Source organism: Bos grunniens, chromosome 3, assembly GCF_055505025.1.
Source record: "Bos grunniens cultivar Pamir isolate PY7600 chromosome 3, Bosgru_T2T1.0, whole genome shotgun sequence".
In the NCBI taxonomy this organism is placed as follows: Eukaryota; Metazoa; Chordata; class Mammalia; order Artiodactyla; family Bovidae; genus Bos; species Bos grunniens.
Window position 1 is genome coordinate 107888021 of NC_141167.1, and position 11465 is coordinate 107899485.

At 52.5% G+C, this 11465-nt stretch overlaps 1 long non-coding RNA gene across 1 annotated transcript; it reads left to right on the forward strand.

The window, feature by feature from the left end:
* Positions 1 to 3478: 3478 nt before the first annotated feature.
* Positions 3479 to 9374, forward strand: LOC147376720 (uncharacterized). The gene is made up of 2 exons (XR_015161198.1): positions 3479 to 3853; positions 9052 to 9374. It is a non-coding gene; the product is annotated as an uncharacterized LOC147376720 (long non-coding RNA).
* The last annotated feature ends 2091 nt before the right edge of the window (positions 9375 to 11465 follow it).

Below are 11465 nucleotides of genomic sequence, written 5' to 3' on the forward strand. Positions count from 1 at the left end.
TCTCAGGTATCACTGGTGTTTTCCCACCTGAAGAGCTGGCTCTGTCCCTTGCTCCCCTTCACTCCATCCTATTTCCCTCATGTAAGGATTTAGGACGATTTGAGTTCAAAGCGGGAAGAAGCCAAGGCCAAGGAGAGCATTCTGGGGAGGAAGAAGCGTTCCCCACTCCTGCTCCAGCATGAAGGCCCCATTGGAAGAGCAGGTGGTGGCAGAATCTTTAGTGGTAGGACTGGGACCTCCACCTTGCCTGGATCCCAAGGGTCTTTTGGACCACCTGATGCCTCCACAGCTCTCCTGGGAGGGCCACATCTGACAGGCTCCCAGGAAGGGAGGATCAAGGCTCTTCTGCTTTCCTACTTCCTGCCACCGTCCCAACTCCCAGGAAAGTCCCTCACGTTGCTAACTTCAAGTCCTTTCGAGAACCAGAGCAGCTGCTTCTGAGACAATTAGGGTTTCACCTTTTCTCTTCTGCTGCTCCACACGCTGTCCCTACCCACTTCCTCTTGTATTCCCGTAAACCTGATCAAAGTGTCCCCCTCACCACCCCCACCCTTTCTGGTCAATTCACATTTTGATTGCTGGGCCTCCTCGAGGAGGCTGGCTTGGGACTAGGAACCCCGGGCACTCAGCACAGACTTTGGCTTCTAGCATGGGACCCTGGGCCTCCTCTGTTTCTTCCCCAAAACACAGGCAAAGGGCCTAGTGCCCTTTGGGGAAGGGTGTCCGCTGGCCAAATCCAGCCCTTTCCTTTGCTCTTTTTTTTTTTTTGGCAGCTCAATAAGGCATGTGGGATTGACCACTAGGGATTGGACCCATGCCCCCTTGCTGTGGGAGCATGGAGTCCTAATCACTGGATCACCAGGGAAGTCGCTTCCTTTGGTTTTCTGAGCATCTCTGTGTGTATCAGGTGCCTGGTGCAGTGCCTGGACATGGGGCTGTCCTACCAAGGGTTGCAGAGTAAACCAGAAAGGAACATCCCACTGGCTCCCCACACTCTAGACCCTCCAACTACCCTACCTTGGCAACAAGCAACCTCAACCTTTTCCAAAAAATTCATTTATTTTTCAATTGAAGGATAATTGCTTTACAGAATTTTGTTGTTTTCTGTCCGACCTCAACATGAATCAGTCATAGGTATACATATGTCCCCTCCCTCTTGAACCTCCCATCTGCCTCCCCATCCCACCCCTCTAGGTTGATACAGAGCCCCTGTTTGAGTTCCATGAGACATACAGCAAATTTCCATTGGCTATCTATTTTACATATGGTAATGTAAGTTTCCATGTTACTCTCTCCATACATCTCACCCTCTCCTCCCCTCTTCCCATGTCCATAAGCCTATTTTCTATGTCTGTTTCTTCATTGCTGCCCTGCAAATAAATTCTTTGGTACCATCTTTCTAGATTCCGTATATATGCGTTAGTATACTACATTTATCTTTCTCTTTCTGACTTACTTCACTCTGTGTTATAGGCTCTAGGTTCATCCACCTCATTAGAACTGACTCAAATGCATTCCTTTTTATGGCTGAATGATTTTATAAGCTGCCTTGTTGAGCTGTCCATTCATCAGTCGGTGGACATCTAGGTTCAAGCAGCCTCAACTTTTGAAGCTACCTTCAAACCCCTAGCTTTGTATCTAGTACCTCTACTTGGCCTGGTCCAGCCTCCTAAACAACCTGGACAGGACACAGTAATGGGGCTAAGTGATGAGGGGTGGAAACCCCATCCCTGTCTGGTGACAGGGATCGACAAGAGGCCACCCTTTTTACCTGGGGGCCTAGAGATGGCTCTGGGTGTCTCCCAGGGTCCCCTTGGGGAGGAATCTCTCAGGGCTGAGTGTGGTGCAGGGTGGGGCTGGGAGGAGTCCCTCTCCTCAGCTGCCCCACCAGTCCCCAGGGCTTAATGGCACAGACTCGGGCATGCAGACTGCTTTCCCAGCAGCAAAGCCAAGGATGCTCTGTTTGCGCCTCGAGTGGACTTTTCCTGCTCTAGTTAGTGACTTTTTTTCATACTTGAGTAACCAGCACAATAGGCTAAATTCCCAGCCTATTGACACTGTCTGACATACTTTGTATCAAGACCTCATCACCCTGGATGGGTCTTTTTGGGTCTCACTTGTGCCTTTGTGACTATCTGACATTACCGTGGGCAGGACTGCAGACCCTTGGATGGGATCAGGCCCTGGGGAGGGCTTCACCAGGCACTGCAGGGGATGTGGGGCTTGCCAGGTGGGGTGGACAGGGAGGTGGTGCCATCTCCTCCCTGAGGAGCAGGATAAGAGAAAAGAAAACAGACTCCTCATCTTCACTCTCTCTTTGCTGTTCTACCCAGGATCCAGCCTGGGGTCGTGGCAGCCAGTGGACTGAAGGTGGGGGGCCCCGCTGTTCCAGGAGGGTCTGTTTGGGGGACTTGGCTGTTCCAGGATGTTCTGTCTGGCCAGGTTGGTGTGATAGAAGGAAATTATCCTTTGAGAAGCACTCCTTGCCAGATGTTGGTGAAAGAGGGGTCATTCCCACTGGCTCATTTCCTTGACTCCCCCTTGTTCCCCAAGATTGGCTGGGACCCAATGCACCCTTATTTGGGGAGTGATGGTGGCCGATTCTGGATCCAGAGGAGGAAGGAGAGAAGTGAAGGGAGGGAAAAGGGACACCCCTGAGTGGGGGGATAGGGTCCTTAGGTGACCGTAAAGGGGGAAAGGAAAGCAGGTGGGGGAAGCTTTTGGAGTCAGACTCAAGGAGACAAAGAAGAGGCAGAAGGAGAGGAAGCGAAGGAGAAGGAGTTGATGAGGTGGAGGGAGGAGGGGGTCAGCTGGTAGCAGGGCCGAGGCCGCCTGGGCTGCAGCTCGGGACGTGGGGACGGGGGAGGGGAGCTATGGGTTTGTGCGTGCCGCCGGGGCTGGTGTCGGTGGCGACTCTTCATGTCCCATTAGTGGCAATGGAAGGTGACATGCAGGGATCGATACCAATCGAGGCAACAGACTCCCAGTAATAAACCCATTTCACTCACACTTCTCCACCCCCGCCACCCGACCCCCAGAGAGGGAGCCAGGGCTTCCCACGCCCACCCCCCCGCCCCTCCGTCTCCAGAGAGGCTAGTCTCAGAGCTGTCCCCAGCCCTGGCTCCTGGTCGGGGGGCAGGACTCCCCCACACCCCAGGGAGAAAGATCTTCAGTAGGGTAGGGGGTGCGTGCTCTCCGTTTGGTTCTGTGAATCTCGAGCTGGGGTCCATGGAGACCTTGGGGCTGGGTCCACCTTCTCCTCTGGGGGGTGAGGAGGAGCTGCCCACCTCCCCCCCTGCCCCCCCAGCCCTGTGAGTATTTCCAGGGCAGAACAGGGAAAAGGTCTGGAATCTGTTGCTCGGCTCAGCCCGTGGGCGCAGGTGAAGGCGTCTTTGTGCTCCCGGGTCTCCTTCCTGCCTCTCTGTGGGTGTCTGAATGTGTGTCTGTGTGTCTCCGATGAGTCGTAAAATGAGTGCACGTCTCCCGTGGATGTCTGTCTCCATGGCCGTGTGTTTTGTGCGTGGGCGTTTGTGTCAGTTCTGGTGTTTCCACTGTGTGTTGTTGGTATACTGTATGTGCCCGTCTGTGACCACACACACCTGTCTCTAGGAGTGTGGGTGTGTGAGTCTGGGCGTGTCTGTGTGTGAGCCTGAGTGCGTGTGTCTGTGAATGTCTGCTCCTGGGTGTGTGGGCTGTGCTTTTGTTTTGGAGACTGTTTATGGGTATCTCTGTGTATAGGGTGTATGTGTGTCTGTCTGTCTCTGCGGACACGTGGGAAAATGCTGCTGGCCTCTTCGTATTTGCACCCAAACCCTGCTCCCATCTGAGCCTCGTGCAGTATCTTACCTTCCAGGTAGGGTGCATTCCTGTCCCTGGGACACAGAGGTTCTCTCAAACTCAAGACTTTCAGTATTAGAACTGGGACAGTGGGTCCCAGCTCCTTCCAAGCCTGGATATCAGGAGGCCAAAGTGAATGGGTGCAGGTGTCAGGGAAGGAAGGATGAGAGAGAGATGGGGTGAGGAGAGTTGAAGGAGAAGCTAGAAAAGTTGAGGCATTTGAATGGAAGAGGAACTAGGAATAAAAAAAAAAAAGACTGTGGGAGCAGTAGGGGAATGCTGCTTAGATTCAGGGAGGAGCTTCCCCAGAGCGGAGCTGGGACTCTGTAAACTGAGACAGGAAGGAAAGAGATCAGTTGTCCTCTGCTCAGGAAAAGCTCTGTGGGGGACACTGGTGTCCGCCACCTCGTGGCAGGTAAGATGTAGCCTGATGGACCCTGGGGGGCTCATGCCCTCCTGCACACCAGCTGCTTCTTCCTCTGGCTCCTCACTGGGTGGGGATGAGTTTGTGGGGCTCAGAGTTGGGATTACCCCCCTTCCCAGTGCAGATCATGTCTGGACACACGGCTTTGAGTCCTTCCCTCTCTCTCTGTCTGGGGGCTCCCTTGCTCAAAGGGGATAGAGTGAGCCTGCAAGGCCCTGGCTGGTGTGCATGGCATTGGGTGAGGGGTCCAGAGGTTACAGATGGAGAGATGGTTTATAATGTCCTAGAGTCTCTAAGCTCCATGGGGAGTGTCTGAGTCTTATCCATTGTGTTCACCATGGAATTCCCAGTTCCTACCTCAATGCCTGGCTCAAGGTCTTGGTGGAAGTCTTGGAAATTGAGCTCCATGGTGAAGAATCTTTGCATCCTGGGCCTGCTCTTGACATTTGCAGGTGCCAGGCGCTAGTCGTAAAGAACCCGCCTGCCAATGCAGTAGACGTGGGTTTGATCTCTGGGTCAGGAAGATTCTCCTGGAGGAGGACATGGCAACCCACTCCAGTATTCTTGCCTGGAGGATCCCATGGACAAGGGAGACTGGCAGGCTATAGTCCATGGGGTTGCACAGAGTCAGACACGACTGAAGCGACATAGCCCGCATGTGCAAGAGCACAGATGGACAGCTGCCCCCAGGCCTGTACTCAGGAGGGTGCGCCCAGGGTGGAGGACCATGTGTGCCTGGACACCTCCCTGGTCACTACACAGAGAATTCCAGGGTGCCAGGAGCCCAGAGTGTGCACTGCAGTGGACGGGTCCCCTTGGCCCCACCGACTCCACATCCACACTCAGGATGCTGCTGTCGGCAAATTACAGTTTCAGTGTCTGCTGCCTTTCTGCCCAGCTAGTCTGTGAGCTGAGCAGGGCTGAGCTCTGGGAGACTGGGGAGAGAGCTGGATCTCGTCTGGGATCTCCCAGCACTCCCTCCACTCCCTAGACCTCGCCTTTTATCTTTTGTGTGGTTCCCCTAGTCCTGTCCTCAGATGGGTCTGGTCCCTACTCTTAGACTGGAGACTTCAAGGAAGCCATGAAGTGTTGCCTCTCAGATTAGGGACTCCCTGGGGGAACTGTCTGTGGATTCCCTGGCGAGTGGCTGAGGCTTCTTCCCTAGTTTTCCTTCCTCCAGCTGAAGGCAGGATGCTTGGGTCCCCAGGGGTGGGGAATTGGGCCAGGGCCAAGGAGAGTCGGAGGGGGTGAGGAAGGTGGGCAGGAAGGACCCATATACTGGGCTCCAGAGAGGGCAGGGGTAGTGGCAGGATACACAGTGACGCGCAGCCAGAGGGACAGACGGAGGCAAGACTCTGCAGACTTACTGAAGGGATGTCCGAGAGCCTGGCTGGGGTGCTGGGGGATTCCAGGTCTTGTAGTTAGGGGAGCAGGGTGGGTGGGATGGTGAGGAGAGAGAGGCTGAGCCGAGAGCCTGGCTGGGGTGCTGGGGGATTCCAGGTCTTGTAGTTAGGGGAGCAGGGTGGGTGGGATGGTGAGGAGAGAGAGGCTGAGCCCAGGGCCTTTGGTGTCTATTTCCTCCAGCTCTTACCTGGACCTTGGAGACCCTGGGAGGGCAGACATTTCCACTATCTGGAGCCAGGAAGGATTTCTTGAAAGAGAATTTAGGGGCTCCGAGGGGAGGCTGGTCTCACCTCCTATCCACTCCCATCCCCCACCCCAAACACCAACCCTGGGCAGGCTAACCAAATCTTTATATATATATATACATATACATATATATATTTCTGTGTTAAGAAGCCTTGTGTCAGGCTGATAGAAAAAAAAAAAAATGAGAGAGAGAGATGGGGAAGCCAGGGGAATGCAGAGCTCAAATGAGACCCGAGATAAAGCAATTACCTGATCAATACGGGTGAAATTGAGTAATCTAGTGGATCAATACCATGGGCAGGAGGTTGGGGGGGTGGTGCTCCTTGCTCTCAGCCCCGCTCCCCTGCCCACTCCTTCCGCAGCCCCTGCCTGCTTGCTTCAGTTCCCCCCACCTTACCTCCTTGGGAATTCGTCTCTAAGTCTGCCTTCCACTTCAGCCTCTGTGGTCTGTCTTCCAGTGTATTACCCCCTGCCCCTTCCAGCTCCCAACCTGTGCTAGGGCTGCCACCACCCGCCCCCCCACCTCACAACACCCAGGGCCCCCTCTTCATCTCACATGCCCTCACCCAGTCTCTGTCCTCCCTTCCCAAACTGACCCACTCTCAATAGTCCTTCTAGACTGATGGACTGTAGTCCCACTCATTTTCTATCTTCTCCACTCCCTCCCCCTTACCCCCTAGGTGGGGGCCACAGCCCTAGACAGATGGATAGCAGCTGCCCACATCTGTGTCCTGAGGGCGAGTGCAGATAAGGGGATCCCCGCACCCGTCTCCTCCATCAGGTAGGAGCTCTTTCAGGCTGAGAACTAGGTTTGCAAGGACCAAGCCGTCCCCATCAGCCTAACCTAACTGCGGAGGGAGCTGTGCCTCCTGCTTCAGTTATTGGCAGTATAACCTACCTACTCTATCTATAGAGCATGCCTAACATGTCAGGTGCTGGCCAAGCTAGACTCTGGGGCAGGAGGCTACGAGGAGGACCCTGGTTCTTGCTGATCCAAGGGTGGTGGTGTGGATGCTGCTGGTGAATGGCACCAGTCAACGTGGGGACTGGTGCCTGTGTTTAGAAGGGGTCTTGGTTTTTTTTCTTTTTTCTTTTTCAGAAAGGGCATGGAGGAGAGTGAGAACTCCCCCAGTATTGTGGGGATATCTGAATTCTTGCCTGCCCAAGTCAGTACTGAAAATTCTCTGGTAACTGGTGAAGTTACAGCTCACTGGGGAATGCAGGGAAAGGCTGTGGCATTGTGGGGAGAGCACTAGAGGAGGAGCCGCAGCCTCCTAATTACCTGTCTTCTGACTGGAGGCTCCTGGTGGACTCAGAGTATCTTTATTTGACTGTGAAATTCCAAGAGAGAGTCTGGCCTCCAGCAGGCACTGAGGAAATGTTAGCTGAATAAATGAATGACTATTGTCATCTAGGCACAATCTGCCTTGTATTTCAGTTCATTATGTTGACTCGTTTTCCCCAGGAAACTGAGCCCTTGTGAGTGTCCTGCGAGCAGGGACCCACTGTGTCCCTGGGCACGTGGCCCATCATATCAGTTTCAGGAATGAATGAATGACTAGATACATGTTTGGTCTCTTCTTCTTTGGTCTGGAGGTCATCTCAGGGCAGCTCACACTGGCAATGATTCCATGTTTCCCTTAGAGAAGTCTAGGGGCCTCTTTAAAGCAGCTCGATCCCCCTGCCTTTTCCTTCTAGTCTGTGTATCATCACCGAGGGGTAGGGAGGTATTTGAGAGAAAGCATGGAGTCTTTTTCTCAAACACCAGGACAAACTCGGGGAGTCCTGGTTTGGTTACTTACTAGCTGTGTTGATCTTGGGTGATTCACTTAACTTCATTGACCCTTGTTTTCCTCATCAGCAGAATGGAGATTATAATAGTAATAATAATCCATAGAGGGCAATTTTGTGGATCAATCTGTGGATCAAGTAATTAAGGCAAGTGACAAGAGCGAACAAATGTTACTTGTTATTGTCAACATGGGGGCTGGAGGAGTTGGTCACCAAAATTTCAGCATGTGCAGATAAAGATTTTTCCCAATTGGGCCAGGAGTGGGAGAACCAAAGCAAACTTCCTTCATTGTGATATTCTGAAGATACCTATGCAAATCTCAGTTTCCCCTCCCTTTTCCTTCTAGTTAGTTGCTGCAAGGTCAAAATCATACAAAGACATCTCTACCCCACCCTCTGCCTGTTTACTCTTGGAGAAATATTGGGGGTGGGGTGAGGAACAGAAGGACAAAAAAGACACCCTGGAACAAAAGCCCCTACAATTGTGTTTTCAAGTCTGACCTGTCTCCTGGGGCGAGTGGTCCCTCCAGCCTCCTCCCTCTTTCCCTCTCCTCCCTGGTCAGGTCCCTGCAGGGCCCAGGGTGAGAGGCCAGAGGCGCCTCCCTCACGGGCCCTTAGCTCTCTGGGACAAAGGTTGTGAGGTTCTGACTGTTCTAAACCAGTCCTTGGGCTGAAGCTGGGATGGAGCCAGCACCTGACAACTGAGGCAAGAGGCAGGGATGCTGGGGCAGGGCCTGCTGCCTCTTGGCCTCAGACCGTCACTCCCCAGTCTTCACCCACTGTTGGGGCTGCACCCTCCCCGTTGCTGCCTAGACCAGATTCCCAGATCCTGGAGTCCGGGATTAGAGATGTGGGGCTTCCCCCTCAACCTGGGCCCTGGGAGTCAGGGTGGGGCTCCCCTGAATTTGGGGAAGGCTTTCTTTCATCTTTGATCTTTATCCCTCTTTGGTCAGTCCTCACAGCCCAGCCCCAGGAATCTGTTTGTCCAGAGATAAATGCCCTGTCCCCTGGGCCTGCTACAGGTGCTGACTTTCCTCCTGCCCTCCAGATTGTAATACAAGGCCTGATGCCTGGAGAAATGCCGAGGTCGGGGTCCCCTGCACCACCCTAATTCTGTGTGTCTGATTAAAGTGTCTTTACTCTGCCTCAGAGATCCAAGGCCAGGAGTGGGCAAAGTATGGGATTCAGACTCATGAGATAGGTTTGAATCAGTGGGAAGGTCACCAACAGCGGACCTCAGTTTTCTCATCTGTAAAACAGGGATCATTGTGTTAGGGGAACGACTGACCGAAACCGCCCATCCTGCCCAGGCCTGATAGTAACCGCTTACATGAGTTATCTTACAACAGGAAGTCCTGGTAAGGAACGTGGAACTAACAAGCTACCATCAACCCGAAAACTTCGGGAAAAGCCAAAAGGAGACTCCAGTCCATATGTCCTACCAACCTCCCAGAGTCCTTCTGACTTGAATTTATCTTGGCTGAATGATGCACGGGCCACCATGAAGGACCCTGAGTCAGAGCGATTGGCCAGAGACAACCTGGAAATTAACCACATCACCGTAAAACCTGAGACTGGGAGCCACGCGGCAGAGCAGTCCTCCTGGGTTCCCTTACCCTGCTGCTCTCCACCCAGGCGCCCCTTCCCAGTAAAGTCTCTTGCTTTCTCAGCATATGTGTCTCCTTGGATAATTCATTTCCAAATGTTAGACAAGAGCACACTCTCGGGCCCTGAAAGGGTCCCCCTTCCTGTACCAAGTATTTTACCTCTCCTGAGAGGGGCCAACGCAAGTGATGTGAAGGCACAAGCCTCCACATATAGAGTACAGGCATAAATATCATAAAAAAGGACTAAATGCTTTATGTGTATCATCTTCACAACAATCCTATAAAATAGATAGAGGCATGGAGAGGTTCCATAATCTGCCCAAGGCCTAACACTCAGTAAAATGGCAGGGGTGGGACTATGGGATTAGAGCCAATTCCAGTTTATCTCCCTTCCTCAGGGAGTCAACACGCCCAGCTCCTGAGAGAGAAGGGAAGCAGAAGCTGTGACAAGAGGAGTAGGGGCGGTGAAGTGGGGGGATGTCCGAGACAGCAGTCCTCCCCGTTCTCAATATTCCTAACCAGCATTCTCCATCCAGACAGTCGAGCCTCCTTTGAATATTTCTTCTCATTCGTTTATCCAGTAAACACGCATCAAGCCTCCTCAGGCTCCAGGCAGTGTGCTAGGCACTGGGGAAAATGAACCGACCCTGTACCAGCCCTTGGCTTCCAGACCATCCCATGAGAAACCAGACTGGCAGAACACTGATAACAGTATGTGAGGGTGGTGGACAGAGGTAAGCCCAGGAGAGGCCGCTGGAGGCAATGACATCTGAGTTAAATTCTGAATAAAATGTACTTGGTCAGGTGAAGTGGAGGGAAGTGTCTCCAGGCGGTGAGTTCAGCGGGGCCAAGAGGCCTTGTGGCACGAGTGGTTAAGAACACAGGTAGTGGGGCCTGAACCCTGGTCACACCAGTTCACGTCTCTATGGCTTGGTGGTGCAGTGGTTGTTTTGGGTGGAGCTTGGGCTTCATGTGGGGTGGCTGAGTGTGTGTGCGCACATGTGTGGGGTTAAGGACGAGGCCGGGAGGGTAAATGGAGACCAGATTATGAAGGGCCTTCTAAACTAAACTAAGGACTGTAAACAGGGAGGTGATGAGCCTCTGAAGGGTTAACTCCTTATTCATTCATCTTTTAAAAAAATTCTTTAAATTGGAAAATAATTGCTTTACAATGTTACGTTGGGTTCTGCCGTACATCAACATGAATCAGCCGTAGGTATACCGACTCACTCATCTTGACAGGCTCTGAGATTTATACTTTCTCATCTCTCAAACCCTGAAACCCCCTCCCCTGCCTGTGTTCTCATGCTGAAGCTCCATGTCTTTCCTTACTTCTTCCCCTCTGCTCACCATCACTCACTCCTCTCTTTGCTCAGAATTTGAATAACTGCTGTATAATTCTGTGCATTGAATGGCCAACAGGGGGTGGCAGGACCAGTGGCCTGGGATCCTTCCTGATCTCAAAATGACATCCAGTTTCATTCCTAACAAGCCTCACTTTGCTTTCAGCAGCCTGAGGATGGGAAAGAATCAGGAGGCTCTCTTAGAGAGTCTGAATCCAAGCCCAATCATTCCCAGCTTGATTTGGGTTGCTTCCAATACTTTGGCCACCTGATGCGAAGAGCTGCCTAGTTTGAAAAGACCCTGATGCTGGCAAAGATTGAGGGCAGGAGGAGAAGGGGACGACAGAGGAGATGGTTGGATGGCATCACCAACTCAATGCACTTGAGTTTGGGTAGAGTTGGTTGTCCAGATGGACAGGGAGGCCTGGGGTGCTGCGGTTCACGGGGTCGCAAAGAGTCGGACACGACTAAGCGACTGAACTGAACTGAGGGAGTCAACCAGTCAGCCTCTATTACATCACTTTTTCCTGCCAAAATGAGTTAATAGTCTCATGATAGCAGAGATGTTCACTTCACAAGCTGGCCTTCCTGCTCCTTGGCCTAGCTCAAACTCTTCTGCGTAATACTGGGGGTGACCACTGCTAGCAGAATAAAATGTAAACTCTAGGTATCTCCTAAGACCCTTCATAACCCATCCTAGTTTGCCCCTTTGGCCTTACCCCTCATAAATTCCAGCCTTCTCGAACTCACAGGATCCTTTCATAGAAGTCAAATTTAACACCTGGCTATGACTCTACAAATGTTGGGCTCAAT